The 17320-nt window shown below is 37.7% G+C and overlaps 1 protein-coding gene across 1 annotated transcript in view; it reads right to left on the bottom strand.

The window, feature by feature from the left end:
* CACNB4 (calcium voltage-gated channel auxiliary subunit beta 4) overlaps positions 1-17320 on the bottom strand; it is a 334518-nt gene that overhangs the window by 155195 nt on the left and 162003 nt on the right. The window lies entirely within an intron of this gene.

Genomic DNA, 17320 nt, shown 5'->3' with positions numbered 1-17320 from the left:
TATGCCATGTACACTCATCAACATCAGCCGGAATACACTGGCTGCAGTCTCCAGTGCTTAGTGCAGCGTCTGAGAGGGTTGATCCCTGTAGGCTAGGGCTCAGACCTGAGACCCGGGGAATGGGACCTATTCTTCAGATGGAATATTTCTGAAAAGTGCAGCCCCCAGAGACAAAAAGCAGAGTCACATAAAGCAACAGTCACATAATGTGGTAGGCCTCACCAACCACAGCTACGAGGACTGAGTAGAACACAACTCTTCCAGAACTGGTACTAACACACTGGTCTTTTTTGATCCACCACGTGCCCAGACCTGGATTAAAACACCATCACAAATATCATTTTAGAAAAGTAACAGATTGAAAGAGATTTATCTACCCTGACAACACTATGGAGAAATGCTAATGTTCTGATATGCACACTAAATAAAGTACTGCAGAAAACTGAAGCAACTGGCTTTGGGTTCCAGAAAGAGAAAAGTCAGGAGGCCCAGGTTCTAGTTCTGACTTTGCTGCTGTGTTTCCCTGAAGAAGTCATTTCATGTCTTGACCTCAGTTTCTTCACTGGTAAACTAACCTAATTACAAACTAAATAATTATCAGGTCTCTACAGTAAGTATACAATTCTAACTCTACATATTCCATATACATATAAATACTTCCAGAATTTGTAACTGTATTGGTAGGGTAGGGTCCTTCTACCACTACCTGTCTCCATCTTAGTGGATGGTGTTCATGAGTTCCCTGAACATCAGAAGAAAAATTTACTGCCTAATAAGCTAACTTTGTTGATGAGTCTCTCCCAAGTTAACCAGGCTGGCCTTTAGACTACACGTATATTCTCTTCACTGGATTCATACTAGATGCTTTTCCAGCTTGGTAGGACCTGCTGGGCTTATGGTTCTGCCAGCATAAGAAGCTGGGTCACCCCCTGTGCCATGAACAAGTTACTGGAACAGAATTGTAGAAGAATTATCTGGATTATCTGCATAACTCAAGACAATATAATTTTAGCCAAAGATATCCCAGTAATTAAAGCAAGAATGTTTTTTTTCTCCTTGAATCATCCATATAATTGCTTCAATTTACCACTTCACTTTGAGTGTGTAGACACAATCTACATGTCTCAGAGTGTCTTAAAATAAAAACCTAAATTAGGATAAGAGGAAGAGGGGAGACATTTCTGAATTTTACCATGGTTTTGAAGAGTATTCCCTAGAGGGAAATCTATGTGGAGGTTTAATTCATATCCTATTTTGTGCTGCCTCAGAGCTTTTCTTGTAGCTGTAAGGGGGTCTAAAGTAAGATCTAAGTAAAAAGATGTTAGCACCTTGAAGCCAAGATATGTTACATTTCTCTCTCTGTATCCTCAGCTGCTAGGAGAGTGCCTAGTACATAGTAGGTACTAAATAAATACTTGTTGAATGAACGAATAAATATTTATTACAAAATGTAGTGAAAATGTTACCAATCCCCTATTAGAATGTAACCTCCTTAAGATGAGGAACTGTTTTTGCCTTCTTTATTTTTCTAGAGCTTAACAGAATGCCTGACATATAGAAAGCACTTAACAAATGTTTGTTAATTTATGCAGAAAGTCACAAGAAAATCTAAGTCTGTTGTGACCCTGAATGGAGGACAGAACAAAAATAAGGTAAAACATAATGGTGGGGAGAATTTTAGAGGCTTTACAGTTGTTACTCATTTCAATTCAACTCAATTATGGAAGATAACAAGAGCAACAATTGTGTTGGTAATTCTCTAATTACAGAGAATTTGAGAGAACTTGGAAACTATAGGTAGCTATAGAGAGCCAAGTTTTAAAATGTTCATGTTACTATAAGAGTGAATACAGAAAAATGTAGCACTCTTTGTTTAGCTCACTCTCTTTTTGCTTATCTCATACCAAACTCTTGGTTCCTGATCTGTAGACCTTGCCTTTCACTAGCAGCCCCAGTCTTGACTGTGCTCTTGTACATCATCTTTATACACCATGGCCTTTATACACCAGTTCTCTGATGAGAAAAGTTGGCTAATGATCTTGACATTTGCTTCAGACATCATTACCACCAGGGCCCTTTCACTTCCAAATCCGATATCTCTGGCCATCAAGTTCTGTTTGCTCATGAACACTGTGGTTCCCCAATGTGGGATCCCAATCCTCACACACAGGCACAGTGCATATAGCTACTTCTGGAAACAATACTGCTGAAGCCAGCCAGACCAATACCTTTTGGTTCTCTCTCCATAGCATTCCTTGCCTCTCCCAACCTTGCAAAGAAAGCAACAATTCTCAGAAAAATCAAAAGAATTCCTCTGTATTCCAGATTGTAGCCAGATCCCAATACTACTTTTGCTACCTCTTTTCCAAATGATGCCAAAAATATAGGGAAATAGATTATTTAATCTCCAGGAGGCCAGAACCCCCATACATGAACAGAAAGGCATCTAGTGATATTGGAAGTGAGTTAGAAATAAACTTATTTCTCTCCAGTTTCCTCCTGATAAAAGCCATCTTACTTTAGGACATTGACTACCTACTGACACCTTGAAATTCAGGGTGGCTTCAAGCAACTGATTACCCTGAGAGTCTAGAACAGGGGTGGGGAACCTGTGGCCTCGAGGTCATATGTGGCCACCTAGTTCCTCGAGTGTGGCCTTTTTACTGAGTCCAAGTTTTATACAACAAATCCTTTTATTAAGGGGATTTGTTCTGTGAAGTTTGGAGTCAAAGGGCTGCACTTAAGGACCTAGAGGGCCACATGTGTCCTTGTGGTCACAAGTTCCCCACCCTAGTCTAGAATGGGATAAATGAAATCTGGCAAACTACGGCAAAAGTTCCATTTCAGACTGGAGCTCATCCCAGGGCTCCAGGGGGAGCACTGAGCCCTACCCATTAGATTTAAACAGCTCTAAGGAACTTAACAGAGACTCACACTCAGAAATGGCAGTGAGTTTTTGGAATTGGTTGGCTACCTAAACTGGGAACCATTTGGGAAATTTAAGGGGTCCTGGTGGTAATTGAGAACTTCTTGGACCTATTTAAGATTATGATAATAACAATAACAACAATAACTCACACTTATATAACACTTTACATTCATTATCTTACTTGATCCATACAGCAAAGTTATGAAATAGGTGTCATTATTTTCTCCATTTAACCAACAAGGAAACTGAGGCTAAGAAAAATTAAGTGACTTGCCTAGGGTCAAACAACTAATAAGAGTCTAAGTTAGAAGCTGAAGCTAAGTTCAACTCCTGATCCATTATGACACATTTATTTTCAATCTCTTCCTACCTATAGATTCTTTTCTTGCAGCCTACACACATGCCCACATCATCATGATCACTAAGAAATCCTCACTTGATTGATCCGTCACTGCTAGCTCTCACTCTGTATCTCGCCCCCCTTCATGGCAAAGCATTCTAGCATTTTTGCCAAGAAAACCCCAAATGGGGTCACAAAGAGTTAGACATGACTGGAAAATGACTGAACAAAACAACAAAAAGGTAAGAAGAGCAAAAATGGATGCCTCCTGGTTTGAGTTCCCTGGGTAAGCAATGGGTTATTTTCTTTTACTTTGTTTCCAATTAAATGTAAAAATTACATGTAATTTTTAACATTCATTTTTTTTTTAAATTTTGAGTTCCAAATCTTTTTCACTCTCCCTTCCCTGTCCTTGAAAAGGAAAGCAATTTGATATAGGTTATACATGTACAGTCATATAAAATATATTTCCATATTAACCATGTTATAAAAGAACATACAAACAAAAAAAAAGGAAAATGAAGTTTAAAAAAGTATTCTTTGATCTACATTCAGATTCCATCAGTTCTTTCTCTGGAGGTGGACAATTCTCTTCAGAATTGTCTTGGATCATTGTACCGCTGAGAATAGCTAAGTCATTCACCGTTGATCACTGTATATTGCTGTTACTGTGTACAATATTCTCCTGTGTCTGCTCATTTCACTTTGCATCAGTTCATATATGTCTTTCCAGGCTTTTCTGAAACCATTCTACTTGTCATTTCTTATAGTATAATAATATTCTGTCACAATCATATGCCACAACTTGTTTGGCCATTCCCAAATTGATGGGCATCCCCTCAATTTCCAGTTCTTTAAGTAATGGGTTATAGGAAAGAGTCACAGTAAGTAAAGCATTAACCTTTGCTCATCTTCTCTTCCCTTGAGCAGACAGACCACTCTTACAGTTTGTCCAAAATGCTGCTATTGCTTTCTACCCTTATCTATTGGAGCCCAATTGCTCCATGGTTTCAAGAATTCTTTTTCAAGTTGGCAGCTTTGCTAAAATGCCTTTCTAACTCCTCTCCTCTGGGAACTAAGGTTTCTCAAGCCTCATCTTTCCTTATAGGTGATTAATTCACAAGTAAAACACCAAGAGTAAAGAATTCTCTAGTTCTATGTGATAGAACTGACTCTGCAGTCATATGTGACAATAATACCCAGATTCATATAGTGCTTTAAAATTATAAAGTACAATTCTCACAGTAATTAGCTGTTACATGATGGTATAAGTATTATTAATTCCATTTTACAGATAAGAAAATCGAGGCTCAAAGATAACAAGTGGTTGACCCACAAACACAGATAACTTTTCAACTCAGGCTTTCTGACTTGTCACATGCTGTCAGTAGAGTATGGTAATTCCTTCATAACTACCCTAAACTCTTGGACTTTACATCTGTCACAAGTCCCTGAAACCTAGTTCTCATTCATTATCCTTGGGCTGATCTATATCATACATTATATAGCCCATGATTTGGGTTGGGGGTAACTCTGTTCTCTTTTCAGAATATGACAAAAGGCTTCTGCTATCCTCAACTCACTTAGTAAAATGCTATGGCTGTCTACAAGTAAGAAAATGTGTATAGCCCACCTCAGAAAAGTTTTATTTTGAATTTTTTGTTGTAATTAGAGCCCCTTAAGAGGGATGTTAGGGACCCATAAGTCTGTTTACAATGCAAACTGGGGGTTCTATCTTGGCTTCCTTAGTCAATCTGGTGAATTAACCTGTTGTTTCACTTCTACTAAAGGTCCACATCATACTGGGTGGTTTTCTCGCCCATCTGCTTTCCTGGCCACTGAAGGATGGAAGGACACAAGTACTTATTGAGCAATTACCTTGTGCCAAGAGCTTAACAAATATTATCTCAGTTGACCCTCACAACAACCCTGGAAGGTAGATGCTATTATTCTTCCCATTTTACAGCTGAGAAAACTAAGGCAAACAGAGGTTAAGTAACTTGCCCAAGGTCACACAGCTAGTAAGTGTCTGAGGCTGGATTTGAACTCAGGTCTTCTTGACTCCAGACCCAGGGCTCTACCCACTGAGCTACCAGCTGCCCTCTGGTTACTGTCCCACTGAATTCACTGCAAGTAGGAGTTTCATACAGTAGTACAGGATAAAGAATGCTAGATCTAGAAGAGAAGATCTAGGTTCAAATTCCAACCCTGCTACTGTTCTCACTCCTCATCTTGGAAAAACTGCTTATCCTCTGTTTACCTCAATTTCCTCATACTAGATGACTTTTAAGGCCCATTCCAGGTCTGAACCTATGATATGTTCTACTTAATATTCGTAATATGGCAAAAGCTGAGGAGTCAAGGGTGTTATCTATAAGAGAAATCTTTTCAGCTTATATATGTCATAGAGAAGTAGTTCCTCTGGAGTCTGATGGCATTGCCCAATCACTCTCCACTTGGATTTTGATCTCCATTTTCAGTTACTACATCTTGAGTTCTAACCTATACCTGGTAGCTTATGCCTAGGTTCTACCTCGTGTGTTTCAGAAAGGATTGATTTTTACTGTATCTTTGCAGACAAGCTGGAGATATGGTAGATGATAGAACTGGTAGGTGGATTCCTATCTGGTACCCAGGACTGTTGATTAATAAATCAATGTCAACCTGGAGAATAGAATCCATGAGAGTGCAATAGAGCTCCATCCTCAAAAAATCATAGGAAGGGGCCTTAGGGGCCATCTAAGTTCAATTCCCTCATTTTGCAAATGAGGAAACTGAGAATCAGAGAGATTAAATGACTTGCCACGGGGCACACAGTAAATATCAGAGGCAAAATTTGAACCTAGGCCTTCCTGACTCCAAGGCTAGTACTCCTTCCATTATGGCACACTGCTTCATTCCTGTTATTCTCTACAAATAACTTTTAGGAAAGCACAGGTGGCATGCTTTATCAGATTCATAGACAACACAAAGCTTGGAGGGTAAGCTAATCCAGAGGATATGGAAACTTAAAACATTTTGTTACATCTGGCAAGATGAAATGTAATGGGGATAAATGCAAAATCTGGCATTCACGTTTATAGGATGGGGAAGGCCTGGTTAGACTGAAGATGATATTTTTAAAATGGAGTCTTTGTTAACTTTAAGTTTAGTATGAGCTAACAGAAGGATGTCACTGTCAAAAAAATGGCAAGTTTTAAGTTGTTATTGTAAGCATTGTGTCCTCATCAGAGTTTCTAGTCCATCTTTGCTATTCAGATCATGTTTATAATGTTTGGTTTCAGGCACTGGACTTTAGGAAGAATATTGACTATTTGGAGCATAACCAGAGAAGGGTAGCCAGGATAGGATCAAAAACTTAGCCATAAGAGTTGAAAAAATTGGAAATATTCAGCTTCATGAAAAGATAATATGATAACTCTTCAAATATTTGCAGGACTTTCATATGGAAGAGGGATTAGAGTTACCTTTTACATTGCAGAAGGCAGAATTAGATGAATGGACTAAAGCTATGCAGACAGGAGGGTAGATTTTAGTTCAAAATGCTCCGGGAATCTGATTCTTGTTGGTTCTTCCTGGACTGATCTAAACCCTAGATGGGAGGCTCAACCCACTTACATGGACTTCATCACCTGTTCTCTTGTTCTAGCCTATAAGGTATTCACATGTTTTCACAATTCCCACTGAGTCCTGTCACTCTGCCCCTTCCTCATCAGTACCTTGCTCCCCAGCAGCTCTCTCCACCAAAAAACCAGGGTTCCAGTTTCAGCCTCTCCCAGATTGTCTAGTCGTCACACTGCACATGTCTCAGCTTTAACACTTAGAGGGACCAGTGTTAATTAAGCAGTTCTGTCATATGCAGAATTTCTGGTGAGACGAACCTCAGAGTACACCTGGTGACCAAGAGAACCAAAAATATGCCAAAGTCTTGCAAAGTTCTAAAAAAGAATAAGGGGGAAGGGAAAGGAGACTCAGTGCTTGACTTGAAGTCAGAAAGGTCTGAGTTCAAATACTGCATCAGACTTTTACTTAACTCAGTAACCCTGGGCAAGTCATTTAACCTCTCTCAGCCTCAGTTTCCTCATCTATAAAAAAAAGGTAAAATAATACCTACCTCACAAGGTTGTTGTGAGGTTCAAATGACAAATGTAAAGCCCTTTATAAACAAAGTCCGACACAAATGTAAATTATCATCATCATCATCAATGAATCATAGATGAAGAGCTGGAAGAGAATTTATAGGTCATCTAACCCAACACCCTCATTTTACAGAGAAGGAAACTGAGGCCCAGAAAGATGAAATGATGTTCCCTACCCAATCTGGATGACTTGGGAGAAAGTGGTCCTGATGTTTCTCCTTTGCATCATTATTTTTAAAAGGTCAGTTTAAAATAAGATAATAGCATATTCCAGCCTCTCAGGGACTGAGAGTTCAGAGAGGTCATGTTAGAGACACACAGGTAGCAGCTGACTTTTTCTGTTGCTCTTCTGAAAAATATCTGTCCCTAAAGCAGGCAAGCTTTTCCTGGGAGCTAGACAAAACACTACTTTCCCGTAAACAAAATGCTGACTAAAATGATTTTGCAGAGCTGTTTATGAAATGAAAATTCCATACTAAAAAAACAATGGTAATAAACAATGAATATTTAGACAGAACCCTGGATTTCTGGTTAGGAAGAATTGAGCCCTAAACCTGCCTCAGACACTTACTTAAAAGCTGTGTGACATTCAGCAAGTTACTGAATGTCTTTTGTTTTGTTTCCTCAATTGTAAAATGAGGGTGAGGGGTCAGAGTGGTGAGTTAACAAAAATCTGTGAAGGAATTGCCAATTTTACATTTGAATGGCCACATGAATCCAAAGGGGATCTTCAAACATATTATTGTGCTTTGAGAAACAAGGAATATGATGTATATAGAGAAACAAGGAAAGATACACATAATTTGTTGCAGAGTAAAGTAACCAGGGCAAGAAAACAACAAACACAATAACCACAACAATACAAATGGAAAGAACAATGACAAAATCATGAAAAGTGAATGTGGTAAAATTACAAAGAATAACAATGGCTCCAAAGAAGAAAAAAGAGAAGACAACCCCAAATCACTCCTTTGTAGAGATGGGAGACACATGGTTTGGGCGCACTACTCATATTCTGAGATTTTTTGCAATGTATTAACCAGTTTTGTTGATTTTTTTCTCTTCTTTTATTTTTTCCTCTAAAAATATTATTTTTCATATGGGATGGCTCTCCAGCTAGGGGAAGAGAGGAAATACTAAGATGAATTTTGGTGATACAAAAAAATCAATAAAAATCTATTCATAAGAACATGCCTCTTGCAATTTTACAATTAAAAAGGCCATTTCTGTCTGTAGGACTAAACAAATATGCATGAACTCAAACAGAGTTCAACAGAGTTTCTTCTAAGAGTAGCTCAAATTTTTGTGGAATTCCACTTAGTTTCTGGCCAGGATGGGTCATTTCCTTTGCTTATAATGGAAAATCAATGAAATCTCTAAGCCAGTAAGTAGCCTTACCACAAAAAGTTCCAGCACATACAAACAGAAAACAAATCACATGATTTGAATGAAACATCTCAGAATGATTCTACCATAAGCAGTTTGTACAGACAGAAAATAATGCTGTCATGAGACAAAATTTTGAAGTGCAAAATAACCAAAATTGATAGAAAACTAGAGGGAAAAGTCTAACATTACCTCAGACTTGTAGATTTCCCTTCCACTCCCACAGTCACAGACACATTACAGAAACTGGAACCAAAAGAATACAACACAGGCTTTGCCAATAGTCTTGCTTGCATATCTGTGAGCAGCAGAAGGAGATTCCTCAGATATTTAAGGTTGATAGATTGATGAATAACATAAAAGTAGCATCCAAGTAAAATATTTAAGTGGCAACATACCTTATAGAATTACAATTCCACTCCATTTCACAATGGTATGTGGGAAAGTAAGTAAAGAGACACCATTTGGCTTATGCTGCTTGACACATTTTAGAAATCTCTTTTTGACTGAGAAAATAATAGTTACATATTTTTCAAGCATAGAATCTAACTTAGAACAAACTGTTTCTGTTGGACTCCTTGGGTAACCTTTCTATTCTGGATGACTTACTGATACTAAATTAAAAATTAAATATCACAAATGAATGATAAAACATTTGTTAAGTCCTTTTTATGTGCCAGACACTGTATTAAGGACTAGGAAATACAAATACAATATAGACAGTCCCTTCCCTCAATAAGTTTACATTCTAATAAGGGAAGATAACACATAAAGGGAAGCTATATGGTGGGATAGCAGGGGGATATATTTGTGGCATGGTTTAGAAATGGCTGGGAAGTGACACAGTTCCAGGCGAGATAAGTCAAGTTCACCTAACAGACCCCTGACTGGTTCCATGGACAGAGTCTCAGGTTCTAGTAGAAGGATGACAGTGACTAAAGTGTAAGCAATATGGTTTAAAATTTTAATCATAAACAGTTAATCATGATAACGCTGTTAAATAATGGTTCAACCCATGTGAAATATTTTTCCAAGTCATTTAAAAAAGGAAAAGCGAATTAAAAGAATTCTGAGGTTTCATCTCTCACCTCTCAAAGTTAAAATAAGAGCAAAAATGGAAAGGGTCAATGTTGGAGAGGTTGCAGGGAGCCAGTAACGCTAATACATTGCTGGTAGAGCTCAGAACTGGTCTGGAACAGTTTTCAGCAACACTACAAAAGACACTAAACTATTCATACACTATGTCTAGCCCAATGATTCCACCATTGGGCATATAGTGAAATGAAGTAAGAGAGAGACGGAGATCCTAAAATATCCCAAAATATCCAAAGCAACAGTTTTTTGTAGTAGCAAAAAAAACCCAAAAACTGGAAACAAAATCTTAATTAGGGAATGGCTAAAGAAATGGAATATTGTTGTGCTTTAAGAAATTATGAGAAATTCAGAGAAACATAAAACATACAAACAGATGCAGAGTGAAATAAAAATGACAAAGAAAACAGTATACCCAATGATAATAATGTAAACAAAAATGACACTAAAAGACAGCCAAATTTTGATTAATTGTAGCAACCTATCCTGGCTCAGAGAACAGATGATGAATACATCTCCACTTCTTCTCAGTATAGAGATGGGAACTTTGAGGTGTGGATGTAATAGATGCTATCAGACACAGCTACTGGGTCTGAGGGTTTTGCTTAAATGTTTTCTTTGTTGTGAGAGAGCTCAAAGGAGAAAGAAGAGCTTAAAGGGAAATGCTTATGGTATATAAAGAAAAGGCATCAATAAAACTTTTAAAAATAATGCTGCTATGATATATACATAGGTATACACAGATAAACATATATTGTGTATTGTGCTTCCAACAGTCTATTGAAAACTATCAGTCATCAGTCATCCATGACAGGTATAAAGCTTTTGATATGATTTAGAAATGGCAAAGAGGAATGAGGATGCCAATAAAATTTCATACAAGAGAAAATAAAAAAATTTCACTATCTTGTTGCTGTAGTTAGAGTAATATCCAGACAGGCAGCAAGAATAGGACTATAATTGTGTTAATGTTCAGTCAATATATATATGAATTTACAAGCTTTCCCCAACTATGGCTGCTAATTTAAGGCTTTCAGTCCAGGTCTCTGAACTAAAAACTTGTGACAGGTAAAAGGACAATATGCCTTAGACCACTCAAAGTATGTGACAGAATGCTGGACTTGCAGTCAGGAAGATGAGTTGAAATCCAGCTTCAGATGTTTATTAGCTGTGTGACCCTGGGCAAGTCACTTAACCCATCTACTATAGTTTCTTCATCTATACCATGAGGATAATAATACCTACCTTCTAGGCTTGTTATGAAGATCCAATGAGACAATATTTGTAAAGCTCTTCGCAAACTTTGAGTCACCATATATTGACTAGCTATTTATTATTATGGATAATTATATAGTAGTGACGAAACTGAACAACATTGACCTAGTCTAATTCCCTTGGGAGACATGATCATGTCCTCATCTTCGTAAACTTATTAAAGTAAGCTATAGCTTACTTTAGTAAAGATCTGCCTGCTAAATCAGAGGAGACTAATCCATATTTCTTATGCCACTGCTTTGTAATTTCCTCCCCACCCCCTTTCTTTGGAATGTGTCATGGCTTGCTCACTCATTGCTCATAAGAGTGCAACTTCAGATGAAAGGAGATAATGATATAATATATTTAACAGCTGATTACTAATTATCTATTTTCCTTACCTTTCATCTATTAGATTTGTCACTAATCAACCCTTTATTTGATGAATGCAAAATAATCTGAAGGGTTAAAAATCATAAGAAAGGTTCCTCAAATCACACGAATTTCCGATGTCATTTAGCATAAATGGCATTTAGATGCACATGTGGTAAGCAAAACATTGTGTTTCCATCTATCCCCTACTTTCATCTCTTCTTTACCAGCTTGCTTCAGTGATAGGATGTTATTTGGGTCCCTTGCCACTCATTCCACAGATGCTTTTTGGTCTACATCACTCTTACACCTTATATTTCAAATAACCTACACAGCTTCCTAAAACTTTTCTTTTATACATTAACATTTTTCCTCAGTGCCACACTACAAATTGCCTTACTTTTTAATAAAGGAGGAGGATTTTAATAATTTTCTTCTGTCAATTCTTTAATACAGCTTTTTGATATTTGAACCATTACAATGAGCATATGTATAACACTGTATTTTTCTCTAAATGGCTGACAGAATGGGTATGGGAGAGGAAATCTCCATTTCCCTGGACCTAAATGGTATAGGCCAGGGATGGGAAACCTGTGGCCTTGAGGCCACATATGGCTCTCTAGGTCCTCAAGATTTGTTCTGTGAAGTTTGGATTCATCAAAGGGCCACACTTGGGAACCAAAAGGGCCACGTGTGGCCTCAAGTCGCAGGTTCCCCACCCCAGGTATAGGCTGTAATGCTTTGGTTTTCAGTCTCTGCTTGAGGTGCTTTACTAAATCAACATCTCAGGAATTAATATGCCAGGGCTAACAGATAAATAAGGTACCCTAGGGGATGTAAACTTAGGGAAATGGGGAAAGGCATTGTTTCTTTCAAGTCAGTAGGGAGAGGACACTTAGCTAGCAAAGAGTTATCCAGGAGAACCTGAGCATAAGTTGATACTATGTAATATGAGATGAGCCATAACTACTGATCTCACATCTAAGCAGATTACAGGCAAAAATAAAGTTAGTAGAAAAAAATAAACATTGTTCCATCTTTTCATTTAGGTTTTTGTCCACATGGAGAGAAAAACAACATCACATTTATTCTCTTTGACTGGCTAAGGAATTTGGGGAAGCTAGGTGGGACAGAATGCTGGGTCTGGAGTCAGGAAGACTCATCTTACTGAGTTTAAATCTGGCCTCAAACACTAGCTGTGTGACCCTGGTCAAGTCACTTACCCTTGTTTGCCTCAGTTTCCTCATCTGTAAAATGAGCTGAAGAAGGAAATGGCAAACCACTCAAGTGTCTTTGCCAAGAGAACCCCAAAATGGGATCAAAAAGGGTCAGACATGACTGAAATGACTGAACAACAATAACTGTACATCTAAGTCCCAATCAGTGTGAATAATGAACTCTATGAAGTGGTCACATTATTTGAATGTATTATTCAAATATGCACTGAATATTTTAATTGGACCGAAATCAATGACCATATTTTACATAATTATAACCTCAAATACTAAGAAATTGAATAATGTGATTATACAATTATTTTTGTTTGTATTAAATGAGATCTAACCATAATCTCAGAAAATGTTTCCTTATGGATTTCCTGGGCCAAAGGCATGTATGTGAAACTATGATGGAAATCACAGAAGAATGATTTTCCAGGCTCATCATCAGTTCCTCCCACTGCCCTCTTATTGGACTTTGGACTGAAAGGAGCCTGTACTGCTCTGCTGGATGGCCTTGTTAGGCATAGTATATTCTAGTTTTATGAAATGCCTCCACAAGAACCTCAAGCCACACCAATTCCAGGACAGCTGATGCTATTCAAAGGAGTTACAGTATGAACCAAGGGTTAGCCTGGGATAATGAGGATGACCAATCAATCAGCAGACATTTATTAAGGGCCTACTATGTACCAGGCACAAAGCCAAGTGCTAGAGACACAAATACAAGAAGTAAACAGGCAGGGGCAGCTAGGTGGGCACAGTGGATAGAGCATTGGCCCTGGATTCAGGAGGACCTGAGTTCAAATCCAGCCTCAGACACATAACACTTACTAGCTGTGTGACCCTGGGCAAGTCACTTAACCCCATTGCCTAGCCCCTTTCCCCCCAAAAAAAGAAAAGTATTAAACAGGCCCTGGTCTCAAGGAGTCTACATTTTAGAGGAGAAGCCAACATATACACCCAAAGATCCCTCAAGAATAACCCCAGAACAATTTAACTTTGGTTAGATAGTCCTGGACTAGATGTGAATTAGTCCAAATCAGACTCTCCTAGCACTGCTCTGGTCTGGATGACACAATTTGTCTAATTGCATTACAGCAGACCTGAGGCTGAAGTGTTACAAATTACCAAGTTGGTGATCTCCATGGCTTTGCCGAATGTCTAGAATTTTTTTTCTTTCTACCAGCCAGGAATTGCCCTATTGGTCTGAAATGGAGTAAATGAATGATGATATGTTTTTCACATGAAAAACTTGCTGCCATATTCCCTCCAATACTCCAGTATATTGATCACATTGGTGTGGACACTCCTTCCAATGATGAAGAAAGTCATCCATCTGTACTTGCTAATCCTTAATGACTCTTCATCAAGTCTTCCAATAAGCTTGGGGTAAGAAGTTTTCCCAGCATGCTGGGAATCTTTTTCAGCTTCTGATATTGTCAAAATACCAATGGAGAACATAGGAGCTATTCATTGGTTAACCCTCACTCTTGTTACATAAGCAAATCATCTTTTATTTGATTATATGTTTCTTTGGTGACAACCTTTGCCCCATTTTTTTGTACTTCCTTTTGTGTAATGTGTCATGGCTTATTCACTTACTGCACTTAGAGTCAATTTTTTGGAAGTCATTGGGATCTATAACCTGCAATCATACTACATAACATTGTATGGGCCTTTGCTTCAGAGAGAATTTTGAAGTCATTAAAAGATTTTACGCTTTCCCAAAGATGATCCTTCCCACTCTTTTCCTACTGGAATTGACCAATTTTTTTGTGACTGTTCAAGATATACAGAGGTGGTCAAGCTTTTATTAAACTGCTTCTGTTGCATTTAGCCATCTTCTTCCACTTCATTTTTTTCCTATGTGAGTAATAGCTAGGTCAAAACTTGCCTCAATTGTGTAAAAAGCATAGACCAGGTGATTCCAAGGGTAATGAAAATGAGCTATAAGAGTCAGATTCTCAATTTGGATCATTGCATCTTCCACAGAAATAGATAAAATATGAACCATAATCAGTCTTTATGTTCTATAGACAACCTTCCCACAGCAGTACAGTATCAAGCACATTGTGCCTCTTGGGCATATTAATTATGAATATCATCTTAGGCCTTCAAAAATTAACTTTTGAAATTACATAATTACATATAGTCTTCTTTTTTTATAGTATGATGCTGTAGCTCTGGGGCATGTCTAAACTTCTGGGTCTGTGATATGCCCTCAAGTGAACATTTTGTTTCAATCAGTCCCTAGCCCTCCTGAGACCATTTTGGCTGCTTTTGGACCGCTTCTCTCATATGACATAATCTTCAAAAAGAATCCCAGGACTGAGGCACTCTGGGTCTACCCAACTGCTACCATAAGCACAGTCAGCTGTGATTATATGGCCAAAACTGAGGGGGTCTGTTGTTGTTCTGGGCTGAAAGAAAGAGAAAAGAGCGAACAAGTTCAGTCCCCAAAGTGTCATCACAAGGTCACATGTTCACACCTAGGCATTTAACTGTGTTAGCACTTTTTCTCCTCTTTATTCTCTTTCTAAATTTAAAATGCAGCCAACTTGGAAAACTTCATACCTAGGCCCAAGGACAGTGAATCACAGTTGCTTTCTGTACCTTCCTATTTTCAATTTTAGTTTTTCAGTCACCAAGTGTCATTTTCTGATGTTCTCACTTGTAAATTTATGCTTGTAAGTATAATTGCCTCATGATTTTAATGTGACTGGTAGAAAGCTGAACAATGGGTAGGAGAAAAAGTGAGAAGATAAAACACAACTTAGTGGCCATTTATATTAGTGCTTAGAAACAAGAATCATTTGCAGTAATTCCTTCTAAAAAAAACCCAAACCTTTAAAAATCTCTTGAACTGTGAGTGTATTTACTGCAAAAGGTAATCATACTTTTTAAAAATCCTTTAATTATTATAAATCTTATTCATCCCTACCTAATACCAAAAATGGTGGTATCAAAAAAAGGTTGTAATTTTTTTGCCTCTCTTACCTTCAGTAGTGTTATTTAAAGGATTTCAATTCTGAGCTGAGACCACAAATCAAAATAAATGATAAACTTTATGGGAAGGTACAATGACATACAAAACAAATACCACAGACCACTAATTAATAGCTTTTCATGGAGAAATCAGGGTGGGACAATGAGTGATAGATAAAGTTACAAAATTATGAATGAACCTAGAATTCTACAGTTGGCCAATGGAGTTTCAGTCTGTCAAGCTGCATCAACTACATTAGCGATCATACCTGTCTATTTCAAGGTCATCCCTAAAAGATGTATGCCTATGTCAGGCTTATACTCTTTGTGGCTCATCCCAGGTGCTATGGACTGTTTTCAATTTTGTCCTTCAACAAATTGGTTTATATTGTATGGTAGAAATTTTGACAAGAATCAGAAATTTCAACTTCTCAGCTCCAGAGGGCAAGCAAGAAGTCCTGCAGCTCCAGTTAAGAGATTTCAATGCCTATAAGCTGCTGAGTGTCATGGTGAAATTTTAAATAACACAGAATTTATGCAATGAAATAATTGTGATATATGTGAATGTGTGTTTATATATATGTACATGTATATATGTATACACATGAATATATATATGAATATATATATGTATATATATATATATACATAAACTTGCTAAGATACGCTTAAATATTTGAAAATATTTTATTCTGGCTAATGACACTAGCATATGTGCTTTATCTCTAATATTTGAAATCTATTGCAAGGGGAAATTATTTTACAGGGAAAAAATTATTTTATAGGAAATTTCTGTATCTGTGAGTATGTCATACTCATACCATATCAAACAGTATTTTGGCTACATTATAAAATATGTTGAGATTCTTGATAATAAGGCCTATATCACAGCCCTCAAGTTGGATACTCAATTAATCTCTTTAGAAAGAGAGGGTTGAGGAGGCAGCTAGGTGGCGCAGTGGATAGAACACTGGCCCTGGATTCAAGAGGACCTGAGTTCAAATCCAGCCTCAGACACATAACACTTACTAGCTGTGTGACCCTGGGCAAGTCACTTAACCCCATTGCCTAGCCCCCCCCCCAAAAAAAAAGAGAGGGCTGATAATTATTTCTAGGACAAAAAACTGAAGATAAATGGGTACAATGAACTAAGGGTAGGAGTCAAGTCACCAAGCATTAACAAGCACCCACTAGTCTGGTCTCAGATCCTAGCCTAGCCATGTATTACCTGAAGGACCTTGGGTAAATCATTTAATCTCTCTAATCTCTCTCATATGTGAAATGTGAGGTTGAACTAGATGGCCTCTAGGGTCCTTTTCAGCTCTATATTTATGATCCTAGGAATTGGGAAGGTTGACTATTTAACACACTTACTGAGCTACATAGTTCTAGGTACTCCTTAAAACCTTTCACAAATTGTTACCTTATCTTATGCCACTGGAGAGGCTTTATAAGATATGGCTGATAACATTCCAAAAGGGCAGGGCTGTGAACAACAGACCCTTTGCCGGGCACTTATTCAAGACTGGTATAATATCACACTGATGGACACTTCGGAAAAAGACAAATAGATTGACAGCAGATGCATATCTTACAAGAAATT

Source organism: Phascolarctos cinereus, unplaced genomic scaffold (genome assembly GCF_003287225.1).
Source record: "Phascolarctos cinereus isolate Bilbo 61053 unplaced genomic scaffold, phaCin_HiC Scaffold_726;HRSCAF=1367, whole genome shotgun sequence".
Lineage (NCBI taxonomy): Eukaryota > Metazoa > Chordata > Mammalia > Diprotodontia > Phascolarctidae > Phascolarctos > Phascolarctos cinereus.
This window is presented reverse-complemented; position numbering and strand designations above follow the sequence as displayed.